Source organism: Podarcis bocagei, assembly GCF_964188305.1.
Source record: "Podarcis bocagei genome assembly, chromosome: 12".
NCBI classification, from domain to species: Eukaryota; Metazoa; Chordata; class Lepidosauria; order Squamata; family Lacertidae; genus Podarcis; species Podarcis bocagei.
In genome coordinates this window covers 28,288,091-28,303,778 of record NC_138137.1, presented here as the reverse complement: position 1 = coordinate 28,303,778, position 15,688 = coordinate 28,288,091, and the positions used below count along the sequence as shown (strand labels likewise).

Sequence of the window (15,688 nt, the reverse complement as noted above, 5' to 3'; positions counted from 1 at the left end):
CAGGTTAACAGGAGTTTTTCTTGGCTGATCAATTTTTGACCATTAAAAGTTAATGCTGCCCAGAGAACTCTGAAGGAGCAGCAGAAGCTTTGAAAGCAATTGTACAAGCTGAAAGAATGGTATTGCAAAAGCCTGAAATTCTGATGCAGCCCTTTAATTCTCATTTGATTTCACTGTCATGGGTGCTGAGCACCTCATACAACCCTGGCCACATATTTTGCAAACCTGCAGATATGCCGAGTCTTTTGCGGTGCGATGAGTAACCTGATTTTCCAGTATCTTTGTGCGAAAACAGAGCTATATACTTATATCGAGAGAACATATGCATGCTGTACTTTGCTGCCATGCGTGTGTGTGTGTGTGTGTGTGTGTGTGTGTGTGTAAAAAAGGAAATAATAAATACCTGTGAGGTTGTCACTACAAAACAAATATGACAGTTCCTTTCTTTGCTCATATTCAATTCAATTTCCGCAATGAAAATTTATTTAGGGGAAATAGGTAAATGTTACTAGTCTTGCTTAAAACCATTAAATTAGCTTGCTATGCATCCATCCTCCTCCCCCAAGGGTGGCCATTTATCTTACCTAACAGGAGGGGCAGATTTTGGTAATATGGCACTCTGAGCAAGGACAAAATTTGGTTCCTCTCTTTCCCACTCTTGCCTTCCGTTCTGCACATGCTCTCAAGTGCAACACATCATAGTTGTGGCAACTCTGACCAGAGGCCTACCTTTGAGTAAGTAGGCATATAAATATAGGTATTATTACTATTTTATATTATTATTATTTTGCGTTCCTCTCAGCTTGATGCCTGGGGGTGGGGGCGGGGAACAGGCCGCACCACCTAAAATTTGGTGCTGCTCACTGACGACAAGAGAACAAATCCTCTTTTTGAAGGTGTGCTCTAATTGGAGGGCTGGCTAGTCCAAGCCTGGTTTAAAGATAAGGAACCATCAAAAGGGAGAGCAGGAAGCCTCAAAATTGACTGAGCAGGCACACAATTCACCTGATGTCTTCCCCCACTGTGGTGAGATGTATTGCATTTCTACTTCAATTACAGTAGTTATTTCTAAATGTACATCTGTGCACAAAAATTATGATATGTAATTTTATGCAAATTGAAATTATCTTTTGTCCTTTTTTCTTCGTGCAACTTCTCTTTTTTGGCAATGCATAACTGGCCACCCTACCTACCTGCCTGCCCCCTCTCTTCATTCTCCATCCAGCAAAGAAAGGGGCATTATTATTGTTTAATAATAATATATACCAGGGTGGCAGACACTTGAGGAAGGCACAGAGCCAGACTGGTGAGCCAGGCCTTGGGAAAGAACTGGATATTGGGAGTAAATTTAATTCTTAAATCTGATAAAACAAAAATGAGCTTACATGGTCAGCTGCTACACAGCTCTCCAGTCTCACTAGATTCAATGGGTTTTACCCCTAAGCGTGCACAGGATTACACCTTACTGCCCATTGCTATTCATATATATTTTGATACATGTGTCCAATGGGACTTACTCCCTAGTGTGTTTTGGATTGCAACCTTAAACACAAACCTTGATACTGATAAAGAAACAGGATATTTTAATATCTTACTCAGTTTTTAAAAAAATGTTACAAAAGTGACAGGAAGAAAAACAAATGATTGTATTTTGTTGCTTCGTGATTTCCAGTAGGACTACTCCAGTCCAGGTCAGAAAAAAACTTGGAAGTCTTCAGAGGGCAAGTTCAACCGACATGTCACATTCATGCTGCTTAACCTTTTACGAAGCTTTCCTATTTCAGTGTGTCCTTCATAAAAGGTCATAGGAGCTAATTGTTTACAATCTTTTCTCCTCGCTGTAATATTTACATTTCCATAATGAAATGCCAGCACTGTTGTTGATGCCTTTCAGAAGGATTATTTCTACCACAGACTATTAGTTTATAAAACAAACCAATATTTATTCCATTATTTGCACCAAAAGCGGGAATTGGTGTTCTAAAATGAGTTGAGGTTGCATTCAAACACCACTGCCTTGTCTTGGCTCACTGCTCATTTTACATCAGGTAGAGCACATGCATTGCATTCAGATGATCTCAAGTTCACTCCTCGGCATCTCCATTTAATGGACAACTAGCAGATGATCTGCTGGAGGTTCAGACAACTGTTGCTATTCAGGATAGATGGATCAATAGTTTGGTTTAGTAAAAGGCAACTTCCTATCTCACAGGTACATAGGATGCTGCCTTATATGGAATCACACCACTGGTCCATCTAGCAGATGGACAGGGTATTAATACCAACAACTAGATTTGTCTCCATTGACTTGCAGCAGCTCTCCAGGGATTCAGATGAGACTTTCCCATACCTACCTTTAGATCATGGGTAGGCAAACTAAGGCCCGGGGGCCAGATCCAGCTCAGTCGCCTTCTAAATTTGGTCTGTGGACGGTCTGGTGTTTTTACATGAGTAGAATGTGCCCTTTTATTTAAAATGCATCTCCGAGTTATTTGTGGGGCATAGGAATTTGTTCTTTCCCCTCCAAAATATAATACGGCCCCCCACAATGTCTGAGGGACAGTGGACCGGCCCCCTGCTGAAAAAGTTTGCTGACCCCTGCTTTAGATCTAGGTGAATTAATTTTTGACCATCTACATGCAAAGAAGATACTCTACCACTGAACTGCAACCCTATGAATGTATGGGCGTAATCCACATCTGCCCATGCAATGTCGCCTGCCTATAATTAATTTTACAGATGCTTGCACAAGAACAGATTTGTGTGCATTGGACCAAAGTTCCTGAAAAGGGCCACAGGAGCAAAAACAAGACAGTGGCCTTGGATATTAAGGTCAGCTATCAGGAAATGTCTAACACAGGCATCCCTGGCCTGTGTGTACAATCTACCTATTGGAATGGCATGGGTAAACTATTGCAGGATTGGCTCTGGAGGATCCTGCCTGCTTCAACCATGGCACAGATGGAACCCTTCCAGCTCTACCCCTGTATAATTTGAAGAAATTCTCCACTTTCCGGGACACGGGTGGCGCTGTGGGTTAAACCACAGAGCCTAGAGATTGCCGATCAGAAGGTCGGCAGTCAAATCCCCGTGATGGGGTGAGCTCCCATTGCTCAGTCCCTGCTCCTGCCCACCTAGCAGTTCAAAAGTATGTCAAAGTGCAAGTAGATAAATAGGTACCACTCCAGCAGGAAGGTAAACGGCGTTTCCGTGCACTGCTCTTGTTCGCCAGAAGCGGCTTAGTCATGAAGGCCACATGACCCGGAAAAACTGTCTGCGGACAAACGCCGGCTTCCTCGGCCAGTAAAGCGAGATGAGCACTACAACCCCAGGGTCGTCCACGACTGGACTTAAGGGTCAGGGATCCCTTTACCTTTACCCCACTTTCCAAACACACACCTATATCTATATAGGGAGCCTGGGATAGCTCAGTTGGTAGAGCGTGAGACTCTGAATCTCAGGGTCGCGGGTTCGAGCCCCACGTTGAGAAAAAAGGATTCCTGCATTGCAGGCAGATGACCCTCGTGGTCCCTTCCGACTCTACGATCTTAGTGGGACTTATTTATATAGATGAGAACAGTCCTTATGAAGAACTTGTTGCTCAGCAAAGCAAAGTAAAAAAACCTAACAGCCTGCCTGTGTTCTGTAGTCTGTGTCTTGAAAGCAACTGTGCTTTGTCAAATAAAGGTATTAGAATGTCATCTTTCGTTCAAATTTCTGAAGACTGCATTTTCATACTATCATTTTTTCTTGGAGAAATTAAAGCATAAAACCAACTGTTTTCTAGGTTGAGAACACCCAGGAAAGAATTCTCTGGGCAACCCAAGAACAAAGAAACGTGATTGCTCTGAAAGAGCTTTAGAGAGAGATGGAGTGGACTATTGTCTGCTTGAAGATATTTAATATTCCACTTCTGGCTGAAATGATGGCATATAAGAAAAGAATACATCAAAGTAATATAAAGCAAAAGTCCATGTTGATCCTGTGGATGTAAAGTAGACGTAAATTCCACAGAGCTCAGTAGGTCTTACTCTTCAGTAGTGTATGTAGGATTTGCAGCTTTCATATTTTCTGGCATGTAATAGGAAAGGAACAGTGGGAGCTAGATCCAAGGGTGTGACTTACGGTTATGTTGCTACAGACTTGAAGTTTTTCATTGTTGTAACATTGTCATGCAAGCAAAGGGAGTTTTATTTTAGTGTGCTACATGTTACTGTGCATAAGTGCATTTCAGAGGATGGAATACAGTATTACAGTGAATGAATATATTGATGAAGCAGTCCTGCTGCCAAAAGATAAAGATGTCAGAGAGAAAGAAAAGAAAGAAGAGGGGGGTGGTTAGCCATTTGAGGGCAGATGGATACCTGGCCAACCATTCAGACAGGGCAGTAAAATCTGCTCCATGCACAGGTCCTACAGCAAAGGTGCAAAGGGCACAAGGGAAATTCTTCGCTTGTCATACATTTGAATGGATTAACATATGCAAATGAGTTTTGGACTCTTCAGAAAACGCCTCCCGCTAGTACAGGTGGTAATCCAGAATGAACATTTGGAAGCAAGCTACATTATCTCTAGTTTTATAGCATACATATGCAAACTAACAAACTAACCACAATAAGGATATTTAACAGACTTTAGGCTGCAATCTTGTACTCACTTACATAGATACACACAATATTTTGCTATCTAATCACTGTAAAATTGGTGGAAATGGGGAGTCAACTTTCTCCAATTCTCTCTCCCTGCAGCTTCCCCACAGTTCCAGGGGATCCCAACTCTCGGGAATGGAGGGCGATGCAAGGGGGGAATTGGCAAAAGTCACCTCCTTCCTTCTATGGGTGGGATTATCCCAACAATGGAACTTAACTCATGGAATGCTCCCACCAGCTGCAGTCACTAAAAACTGGTAACAACATTTTCTTGCCTTCTCTTTCAATACATGTTTTCTGAAAGTAAAGCAGAAATTTGAGTTTATGTGATTAATTGTGAATTTGCTGGTTATTCCTGGTTATTTGTATTTTTATGTACAGTAATATTTTATACCTTTCAATACTTCAAACTCATTAAAATATATATCTATGAAAATATACCTATGTGGTGCAAAAAGTCTCAATTAAAATAAAATCAAAGCAAAATATATTAAAGAAACAGAAGTACAGAATGGCTCATCTGACAAGGTTATAAAAACAGTAAGTCATTTTCAGTAGACATTTTAATTAAACATTGAATATGAAGGCTGTGATCTACTGTATAACTTCAGGAGTGTAAGCAACAAAGAACCTTCTAGCACCTTAAAGGCTGGCATCCGTCTGCTCTGGAGACAATGGAAGAGTGCACTTTTGGGGGTGAAGTCAAACCATTGGAGAGTTACAGAGCCTGCTGTGGCTGTAGAGACTGATATGGGAGAGACATGTTTTGTTGCAGCTGGGGCAGATGAAGGCATCTGGTTGTGCTGATGCAGGTGTACCATGATGTTTTTTTATTTCTGCACTCCTCCCAGCATCATTCCTCATCTGGTCACTGCTGTAAGACTTAACAAATTTAGTACAACCCACTTGGTCAGATGCATGAAGTGAGACCCTGAATTGCAGGTGGATGGGGGTTTTATATGTACCTGCACCTCAGGTTCACTCTCCCCGTGTCTGATGAAATAGATTGTTAGCAAAAGCTTATGCGCTGGTCCCGGGGGGAAGGTTACCGTTGGCGTAGTCAAAGTCCGGTCCTGGGTCACTAGCCTGGAAACAGTTCACAAGGAGCGGGGCGAGGTCCGAAGCAGGAAGCCGGGCAAGGACAGGAACACTGGAGGGTCAGGTCTGGGTCCGGGCAGGAACAGGTACTCAACGACGACGTTGCTCCCGCAACCTGGGTCCGGGCTGACTGGCCTTTATCTTCTCTGAGGCCAGGGGCGGTCCCGGCCCCCAGGAGGCCCGCCTCTCCTGGCCTTAAGGCGAGCACTCCTCCTGGGAGAAACCAGTTCCCTTCGCCTCTCTGCCCTGAGCCTCTGCAGTTCAGGAGAGGCTGAAGGGTTACTGGGCCCAGGGGGAGACTCACCTGTAGGCACTGAGTCCTCAACCACCTCTGGAGCCAGAGTGGATTCACCTGGTGCCTGCTCCTGAGGATCCGGCACAGGTGCAGGCGCCTCAGAATCAAGGCCCTGCCCCAGTTCAGCCGGCCCTGGAGGTGGGGACTCCTGTGCAGGCTGGGATTCCTCCGGTTCACCCTCTGAATCGGATTCCCAGGCCATCACAGCTTATGCCATAATAAGATTTATTAACCTTTAAGGTGCCACAAAACTATTTACTCTTTTTGATGCAATTTCCCTCTGGAAATTCGTGAATGTGGCTATACTACAAATATACCTTGATTCTATACTAGTTTAGCTGATTTGGGCCCCATCAGGGTTATTTAATGTAAGTCACTTTGAGTTGCCTTTATAAGAAAAGCAACTAACATATATAATCATTTACTTATATAAATATTAACTATACATTTAAAGCAGTATCATGCCACTTTAAACAGTCATGGCTTTCCCCAAAGAATCCTGGGAACTGTAATCTGTTAAGGATGCTGAGAGGGGTCAGGAGACCCCTACTTCCCTTGCACAGCTACAACTTGCAGAGTGGTTTAACATCGCGTCCGGGTTCCCAGGACATTCAGAGAACTGTAGCTTTGTGAAGGGAATTAGGGTCTCTGTGGCTAGCACCCTTAACAAACTAAATTTCCCTGGATTCTTTGGGGGAACTGCAACTGTTTAAAGTGGCATGAGACTGTTTTAAATGTATAGTGTGGATGAGACTCCAGTTTCCTCAAAACCCAAGGGTTGCAGTATGGCGATAGTGTTGAGGGGCAAACCAGTCAGATTCGATGGGACCACTGTTCACACGTCCTCCCTGTTCACGTTATAAAATAGATGTAACATGAAACAACAAACACTGGAAGTTTGAAGAGAGGTGTCAAAGCATCTTCCCAGCCTGTGCCTTCTTCATTTTATTGACATCCCGCCTTTCCTCCAAGGAGAGCTCAGAAATGGACCCAGTTCTCTCCCCCAACCTCATTTCATCCTCAAAAAAATCATGCAAAGCACATTTTCTTGGGAACTGTAGTTTACCCCTCACGGAGCTACAATTCTGGGAGCAAAAAAGAGTCAAAATGTGCTTCAAATGAGCAGAGACTCGAACTCGAGTCTTCCTGTTTGCAGGAGAAGTATCGAACTCCTTTTTGGACCCACAAAAAGATATCTCCCCCCCCCCCCCAAAAAATATTTTGTCAGTGATAGCAATTAATAATAGGCTTTTAATTTTTTTATTTTAAGTAGACAGTGCTACGTAGCGAGAGGATGAAATCAGCCCGCCCTGCGCCTTGCTAGGGATGCCAATCTTCCCAGACCCCGCTGAGGAGGGGGAGGGCTCGGCGATGTTCTCTGCAGTTGTCCTGTGCGCGTGAATGGAACAACCCCCTCCCCGGTCCCGCCTCACGGTTGAAAGCGGTCCTCAGCTCCCCCCCCCCAAAAAAAAAACACCGGTCAGCCCCCCCCTCCTGCTTTGGGGCTTTAACTTTGTCCTGTGCCACGAAACAACCCGGAGCCTGGCGAAACGGCTTCGTGCCCAGGCGGTTCCCAAACGCAGCCCCATTCCCCCTCGACAACACGCAGCGCAACTCTAACCTGGAAGGTTCCCACACACCGCCAGCCTCCTTCCCTGTCTCCCAAGGGAGGGAGAGGCCGCCGAGCCTGAAGGGGAAAGACCTCCTTGGGGCGAACAAACAGCACCCTCGTCCACTCGAGCGCCCAAAGTTACCTCACGGCGGCTTCGAAAGGCGCTTCATCCCCCCAAACCCCCCCACAATTGCCTTGTTTCTATCTCTGAGGGGAATGAGCTCGCCCTCTCCCTGACAAGAGGCCGCTTCGACGGCTTTCCTTCCCGCTGCCCCACTTCGCCCCCTTGCGCGGCTTCCTCCCCAGCCCGTCGCCAACTCTGGGCGTGTTGGCTGAGGCGGCCTCTCCGCTTCCCGCGCCCGCCCGGTTCCTCTCCCCCCCCCCCTTGCCCGCCCCTTAGCGACTGCTATTTTTAGTAAATCCTCCTCGAGCCACCACCGCCACCGGCGGCTGCGGCGGCGGCGGCGGGAGCGGCGCTCAGCCCTTCGCTGCTGCTGCTGCTGCTACTTCCCTCCCTCCCTTATCTCCGCCTCCTTTCCTCCTCTTCCTCTCCCGGCGAGAGGCTTGCTCCGCCGCCTGCCGGGGCCAGGCTCACATGAAGCCCCCTTGCCCACAGCAGCAGCAGCAGCGGCACTAGCAGCGGCGGCAGGTAACTTTCTTTTGCCCCCCACTTTCCTCGCCCCCCCCCAGCCGCCCAATAGTCCCTTCGCTTCGGCGCCTCCAGCAGAAGATGGCAGTGGGGGGCACGCCTGCCAGTCGCCGCCCGGCCGGAGCAAAGACATAAAGAGGAGGAGGGAAGGGAGGGAGCAGCTGCTGAACAGCAGCATCTCGCACACAGGTGAGTGGCGTGGCAGATGCGAACATCCCTCCCATGCAACTGAATGGGCTCCTTTGGAGGAGCAAGGTGTGTGTGTGTGTGGACCAGAAGTTCAGATTTGGGTCTCTCTCGTGATGCCTTGGGAATTTTTTTTTATTTTTTTTTACCCCCTGAGGGATTTCGTTGGGAGGGAAGCTGCAGCTCTGCTACTTTGCCATTGCTTTTTTTTTGGGGGGGGGGATGCTGGCACTTAGGGTTGGAAGGGGAATCCTACACACATACACGCACCAAACTCTCTTTCTGTGCATACACATTTCTGTGTATATCGCCTACTTTGGGGTTCCTCTCATCCAGCCATGATTTGAATGAGGCGGCTGGGAAGCTGGCAAAAGAGAGAGAGAGAGAGAGAGAGAGAGGAAACCGCTGGTAGGAACGTGCTCCGTGGGATACACTTGAACCAGGTAACGAGAGAGGTTTAACGAGATGAGCGCTAGGGAATGTTTCCTGGGTATCAAACAGGTGGGATGGACTCCCATCTTCGCGTGGAGCCATCGGGAGGGTTGCCTTCAGTGCCTCTTGGTATGGACTGGGATTGGTGTAAATGCTAGAAATGCGTTCGTTGCAGCCGATCGGTTTGTTTGATTCTCTCCCCCCCCCCCCTCTGAAAGAAGGAAGGCTGCCATCCTGTGCACGTTTTCTTGCACCCTTCCTTGGAGGCAAGTCCCATTGAACAGCGTGGGTTTTACTTCCAAGTCAGAGCGCATGGGATTGGTCTGCAGGTGCTGTGTGCTTGTGAGGCATATCCGGATTTTAGAGCTGGGGGAGTAAGTATTGTTGCAACTGTTTCATGTGTTTGGGCTCTTTCAGGACATAGTTGTAGAGAGATGGGGCTGTTCTGGGGTTTTGTGCCTGACAGACATGTATTTCCACAAAGCAAACTTCCACGATGAATAACTCTGGATCCCGTAACTATGGAAATAGCTGCTGTGGGTTTTGTTTTTTGTTTTGAAAGGGGAGAAAAGTCTGTACAATGGTTAGAAATGACTCTTTGGGGGGAGAACCCCCCAGCTATTTTAATATTCCAATTATTTTATAAAATACTTAAAATCCATATGTATATATGAGTTTAGAAATGAATAAAGTAACATGATGTGTGCTTACTGCAACAAGCAACTAGGCTATATTTTTACTGGAGGAAAATATATCTGCCTCTAAAATGCTGAAATGTATTCTGGTGGAGTGCAATCCTAAATATGTCTACTCAGAATAATTGAGCTGAATGGGATTTGCTCTCCGGTAAGCCTTGAAAATGTGGTGATCACCAGAATTTTAAAGTAGTGTTAAAATGTACAAGTTATGGAGAAAACAGGGAAAATAAAATAATATTTATAAAATAATTATGTGTATAAATCTAAAATGAAGGGAGAACTAAGGAGATACATAATAGCTACATAGATACATAATAGCTACATAAGACATAGATACATAATAGCTACCTTTTGAAATGATACCTTCTGTGTCATTCTCAAGGACACAATAATAATAAATTACTGTACATATTTTATATTTTAAATTGATTTTAGGTATATGAAACTCATTTTTTTCTGAAATGATTGGGAGGAATTCCTACTGCAATATGGCATTGCTACAATTGTTTATTATGTTTACACTTGTAACAGCATTAAATCCCCAGAATATCATTTTGATGTGCATAGGGTTTGTCTTTTAATGGATCATTTATATGCCCATATAAATCAAGAATATATCAAAGTTTTCCTCAACCCAGTGACTTTATTCAGCTGACAGAGGCCCTCCTTGATCATCCTGACATCTACTCTAGCAATTCTCTCATATGTTTAATTGGGAGTAATTTTTAGTGTGTTCAGTGCAGCTTGCTTTAAGGTTGCATTCTTGACAGTGCAAACGTATCATTTACTTAGGGCAGAACTGGCTCCAGCTTTGAGGGTGGCCTGGGCAAAGGGCCATAAGCCAGTGTTAGAGCATTTGCTTTGCACGCACAAGTTCCTAGGTTTAATTTTTGGCATCTCCCAGTAGGGCTGGGGATGTCCCCTGCCTGAAATCCTGGGATGCCAGTCGGTGTGGACAGTGCTGAGCTATGTGGACCAATGGTCTGACTCCTTTGTTCCTAAGTGCTCTTTGGTGGGCTGCCTTCTCTCTTGACGGGCAACAGTTCTTCATGTGTTGGTGGGTCATACCTACAGTTTCAAGTTCTCACATTGCTCCCCGTTTTGGGGCATTGTGGAAAATTAAAATAGCAACTGGACCCTGGGCCGTCTTAAGCATATCCAGCGCCGTGGTGCAAAGCTCCCTCAAGTGCCCCCCCTTTCCCAGAGTTTTTTAGGAATGACGGTGCTGCCAGCAGGGATGGAGGAGGCGGGCAGTGGGTGAAGAGGCAGAGGATGGATGCGGCACCCCCCCTGGCTCAGCTGGCCACTTCGTGCCGCAGTGGCCACGGCAGACAGAGGCTCTGGGCATGGCGCTGCTTCGGCACGGCATGGCAGAGGTGGGTGAGGGCGGGGAGCTGATGCCGGGAGGTGCCGCATCCAGCCTCCGCCTCTTCCCTGGCACCCTCCAGAACTTGGCGCCCCGGCGCCCGCACCACTAGTCTCTATGGGTAAGACGCCCCTGACTGGACCCCATCATCCACAGCTGCTTAGAGTACCAGGCCGGGGGGGGGGGGGGAGTCTTGCACATGCCCTGGTTAACTGCTGGGGCCCATGCAACTGCCCAAGGTTGCTCTGACTCTGATGCCCCACTTTGCTCAGTGAGGCAGTAAGTAAGTATGTTCAGAATAGCACATTAAGGTATCTTATCTCCTTAGTATGTTCAGAATAGCACATTAAGGTATCTTTTCCTGGAATTCGTGTGTGTGTGTGTGTGAGAGAGAGAGAGAGAGAGAGAGAGAGAGAGGTCCTCAGTGTGGAACAGTGTGCAGAAATTTATTTATTTTAATTACCTTTTAATCCCACCCTTCTCTTCCAAAGAGTTTATTTTCACAACTCTGTGAGGAAGGTTAGATTGAGAGAGAATAGCTGGTTCAGGAGAGCTTTGCGGCTCACTGGGGAATTATTTATTTAAGCATTTATTTCGTACATGGTGGTGTACAGCAATATATACAATAAAACTATAAATATATACAATGAAACTATAAATATATACAATAAATATATACTATAAAATATAAAACACCAAAAAAAGGACAAAATGACCATTCTGATGACCCCCCCCCCCAAACTCAGTTGCATTAGCTTGTTTGCATAGATTGGTCTTTAAGAGATGCCTGAAAATCAAGTGGGAGGGTGCCTGCTGAATTTTTGTTCCATAGTATGGGACTGGTGACCCTATATGCCCAACCCCACCATCATTGACTAACACTTCCATTACATTACATTGGATCATGGACATCTGGTGTCTATGTCTGTCCTCTGTTGTGGTATCATGGTGTGGCCTTGGCCAAGTATGTTAGCCTTAGTTTCACTTCTTTAAAAAGCTAAAAGCAAAAGAAAAAATACATCCTGACCTCAGATGTAAGTATCTTGAAATCAGATACAATGAACAGTGACCACAATCACTTTCTTCACACAACTGTCCTAAGGGTAAATGCAACAAGGGTAATTCTTGTAATGCTAAACTATAGCAAATAGATTATGTTGTTTTGAGTAAACTTGTATGCATATTGATGTGCCTTTTAAAAATGTTATTTCGTAGATTCAAGTAATGGTTTATATGCATATGCTTTTCTGTTGTCTGTCTTATACTTTTCCGCAAATAGGTTTCTGGTTTTAATGAACTTGTGATGAACGTTGAGTAATTCCTGGAATTAGTGTTTCGGACTTTTCAAGACTTTTATTAGGTTTTAGGACTTTCCACCAATTTCCTGGCCTTTTTCTTTTCGTACGGGTAACTTTATATAAGTTAGCTTAACTTCTGAAATCTTGTGTAGTTTTATTTTAGAAATGTTGAATGCAAGCCTCCCTCACTGGAGCATTTTGAGATATGATTTCAAATTTCTGAAAGGTTTATGAACAAAAAGACGTGTTAAGATTCCTAAGGTACATAATTTGTGAAATATGTGCAATTTTAGAAAGAAACAACAATAATTTTTATCATATAGCATTGTGAAGAAGTAGACTAAACCATGTTGTGTTGGACATACAGTAACAATATTTTTCATTGCTTTCAGTAGGCTGATATATTTATTTTTTTAATTTTGGAAAAATGCTAGCATCACTGTTAGATGTTAATGTCTTTGAAACGTTTCAGGCCTCACCTCTATTTCTACATAAATAATACGATGATGGTACAGTGTGGTGTGGCTAGGACCCTTGCTGTACGCATGATATTATGTTGGCTGCATGGATTGAGGTTTGATGGCGTCTGTATGGCTGGAGAAATTTTGATGATCGATAGCACAATCCTATACATGTCTACTCAGAAGCAAGTCCAGTTAAGTCCAATAGATCTTATTCGCAGCCAAGGCAACAATCTTAACCATGTCTATTCAGAAGTTAAGTCCCATTGAATTCAGTAGGACTTACTCCCCTACATTGGGGGTTAAGATTACAGCTAAGTGGGAAGGATGCCAGCCTAAATGCTTTAGACAGGCCACATTGCTAATTTGCTGCTGTCCCTGGTCAGTGTGTATTACTAAGATGATTGTATGAAAATAATTCCAGGCAATTTGCTATAGATCAGCGACAGAACTATAGTGTTTAAATTCTGTAGGCAGTTGCTGCCTTAAAATATTCCCACATCAGTCTACCAATAAAATCTTTGTAGCGTCTGTGAAGGATACCTTTGCAGGGGTTTATTCATTTTACTGATTTGTCAGTGATGATTCAGAAAGCCAGACTGCAGTGAGATCACATCCCCTCATCGGAATTAAAACTGGATAATTTCCCCCTAACTGTTTTAACACTGTGGTAAGAACCTAGGACTGTGATCATAAGTATTCTTATCACAAGTGAATTATACTAAAATCATTGGAACTTCCTTTTAAGTAAGCACAGGCTGTAAGTTTGCAAGAGAAACATTTCATCTGAAAGGTCCAATAAATATTTATGAAAATGTTTCTATTTTGGTATGAGTTTTAAAAACTAAATTAAAATACAATCCATATACTTTAACATTAAAGGTTTATAGCCAATTAGGAAATAATTAACTACTGTACATGTAAAATAGGAAATAATGGTTTTGTTTTGTGTTTGGTTTAATCACATTATGCATATTTTCTTGGTGATGTTTTAGTTTAGATGGATTGAGGGTGATTAGCATATGCTTTAATAATAGGTTACCCGCATTGTAAATCTTCTTACATAGTTCTTATGCAAACAGAAGTCATTAGGGTCTTGAAATGAATATAGCTTCTTCTCCTTAGCGGAACTGAAATCATATCGGAAGAGAGAAAATAAGATTTTAATATGTTCATGTAGAATTCTTGCTTAAAACTCATCTTTTCAGTTTACATATGGACATTTGCCATCCAGTCAATGCCTTTTTCTAAGTTCACAGTTTAGCACTTAGCTTTAAAGACTAAGGTTGCAACTCCTTGCACATTTACTAAAGTTAGGGGAGCTTCCCTACAAATAGAAGTAGACAGGATAAAGTTGTAAGTTACTTTTAAGTTGTTGTTGTTGTTTTAATTGCTTATGGAGGTTATGTTTGTATCACAGTTTTTAGTGATGAGATTTGGGTTTTATCCATGCAAGTTTTATATCCACAAAACTGACTTAACTACATCTGTGATATGCGGCCAGTGAAGAGAGGTTTCACTGGTACAGTAAGAAAATAGACCTGCCCAGATAGGCATGACAGCCCATATCGGAAGTATTGATTTTTTGCCGATTTCCCTACAAGATACCCTAAAAACTTCATTTTGGGGGGAAATTTTGCAAAATCTTTTTGAAATATGACAACTTTAATTTACAACATCTGGTGAAGTGAATTCTGATGCATCAAAGCTTATGCTATAATACGTTTGTTAGTCTTTAAGATGCCAAAAGACTGTTGTTTTTGCTGCAACAGACTAGCACAGTCTGGAAATCATTGCACATATTTAGGATCAGTATAACAATAAAATACAGGATATAGTGAAAAACTATAGAGGTAAAGGAGGTAAAAGACCCCTGAATGGTTAAGCCCAGTCGAATTCGACTATGGGGTGCGGCATTCATCTCCACTTTCAGGCCGAGGGAGCCAGCATTTGTCCACAGACAGCTTTTCCGGGTCATGTGGCCAGCATGACCAAACCACTTCTGGTGCAACAGGACACTGTGACAAATGCCAGAGTGCACAGAAACACTGTTTACCTTCCTACTGCAGCGGTACCTATTTATCTACTTGTGCTGGTATGCTTTTGAACTGCTAGGTTGTCAGGAGCTGGGACAAAGCAACGGGAGCTCACCGTTGCACGGATTCAAAGTGCCAACCTTATGACTGGTTTAGACCACAGTGCCACCCACGACCCTGAAAAACTATAAAACCTTTGTATTCACAACCCTTGACAATAGTGATGGATAAATTCAGATTTAAATATTTCTACATATATGACCTGATCTAGAAAGAGTTGTATCTGTTTGGAAATGTGGCATCTGGATTAATCTTCTGTATCTGGGAAACGGTGCTGTGTTGGAAGAAATTCCATATCTACCCTCTTTTGTGCTATCAATTCTAAAAGGCCTTCTTTATTTACTACATTTATGGCCTGCCTTTACTCTGAAGAACTCCAGGTTCAAACCTGGTTTCTGAGGTCCTAATCTGATACACTAACTACTATACCAAACTGACTCTCTGATCAAGTATTATCCATAATGCCTATCTATTTCATGGACAAATCATGTTGAGCTTCTTGTCACTGTACACAAAGATCTCTGGATCAGGATCACTACTCTAATAAAACCTGAAAGCATAATATGTTTTTACAATGGGGAAAGTGGTAAACCTTTCCCCTCAAGGATATATGGGATGTTGTGTAACAGGAATTCTCTTTCATTATTCCAAACTTTTACCTAGTCCAACATGGGAAAGTTGTATAACACATACATTCTGTTAAGTCTTGTTTTTTTTTAATTGGACAAAATCCTAATGATACATTTTTGACATCTATCATTAGGTCTCTAGGAGGCAAAGCTATTAAATTCTGGCTTTGCTTTCAAAAGAGGTGGATTAGCCCGAGGCAAGAGTATAAGATATTCAAG

The 15,688-nt window shown here is 43.5% G+C and overlaps 1 protein-coding gene across 2 annotated transcripts in view; it reads left to right on the top strand.

The window, feature by feature from the left end:
- HDAC9 (histone deacetylase 9) overlaps positions 1-15,688 on the top strand; it is a 487,438-nt gene that overhangs the window by 39,381 nt on the left and 432,369 nt on the right. The window contains exons 4-5 of one of the 2 annotated variants that reach the window (XM_081164394.1): positions 4,749-4,906; positions 8,356-8,492. The gene's annotated coding sequence lies outside the window, so the exon portion shown is untranslated. Of the gene's footprint in view, positions 1-4,748; positions 4,907-8,355; positions 8,493-15,688 lie in introns of those variants that run through there. The other variant, XM_081164395.1, reaches the window with a different exon arrangement.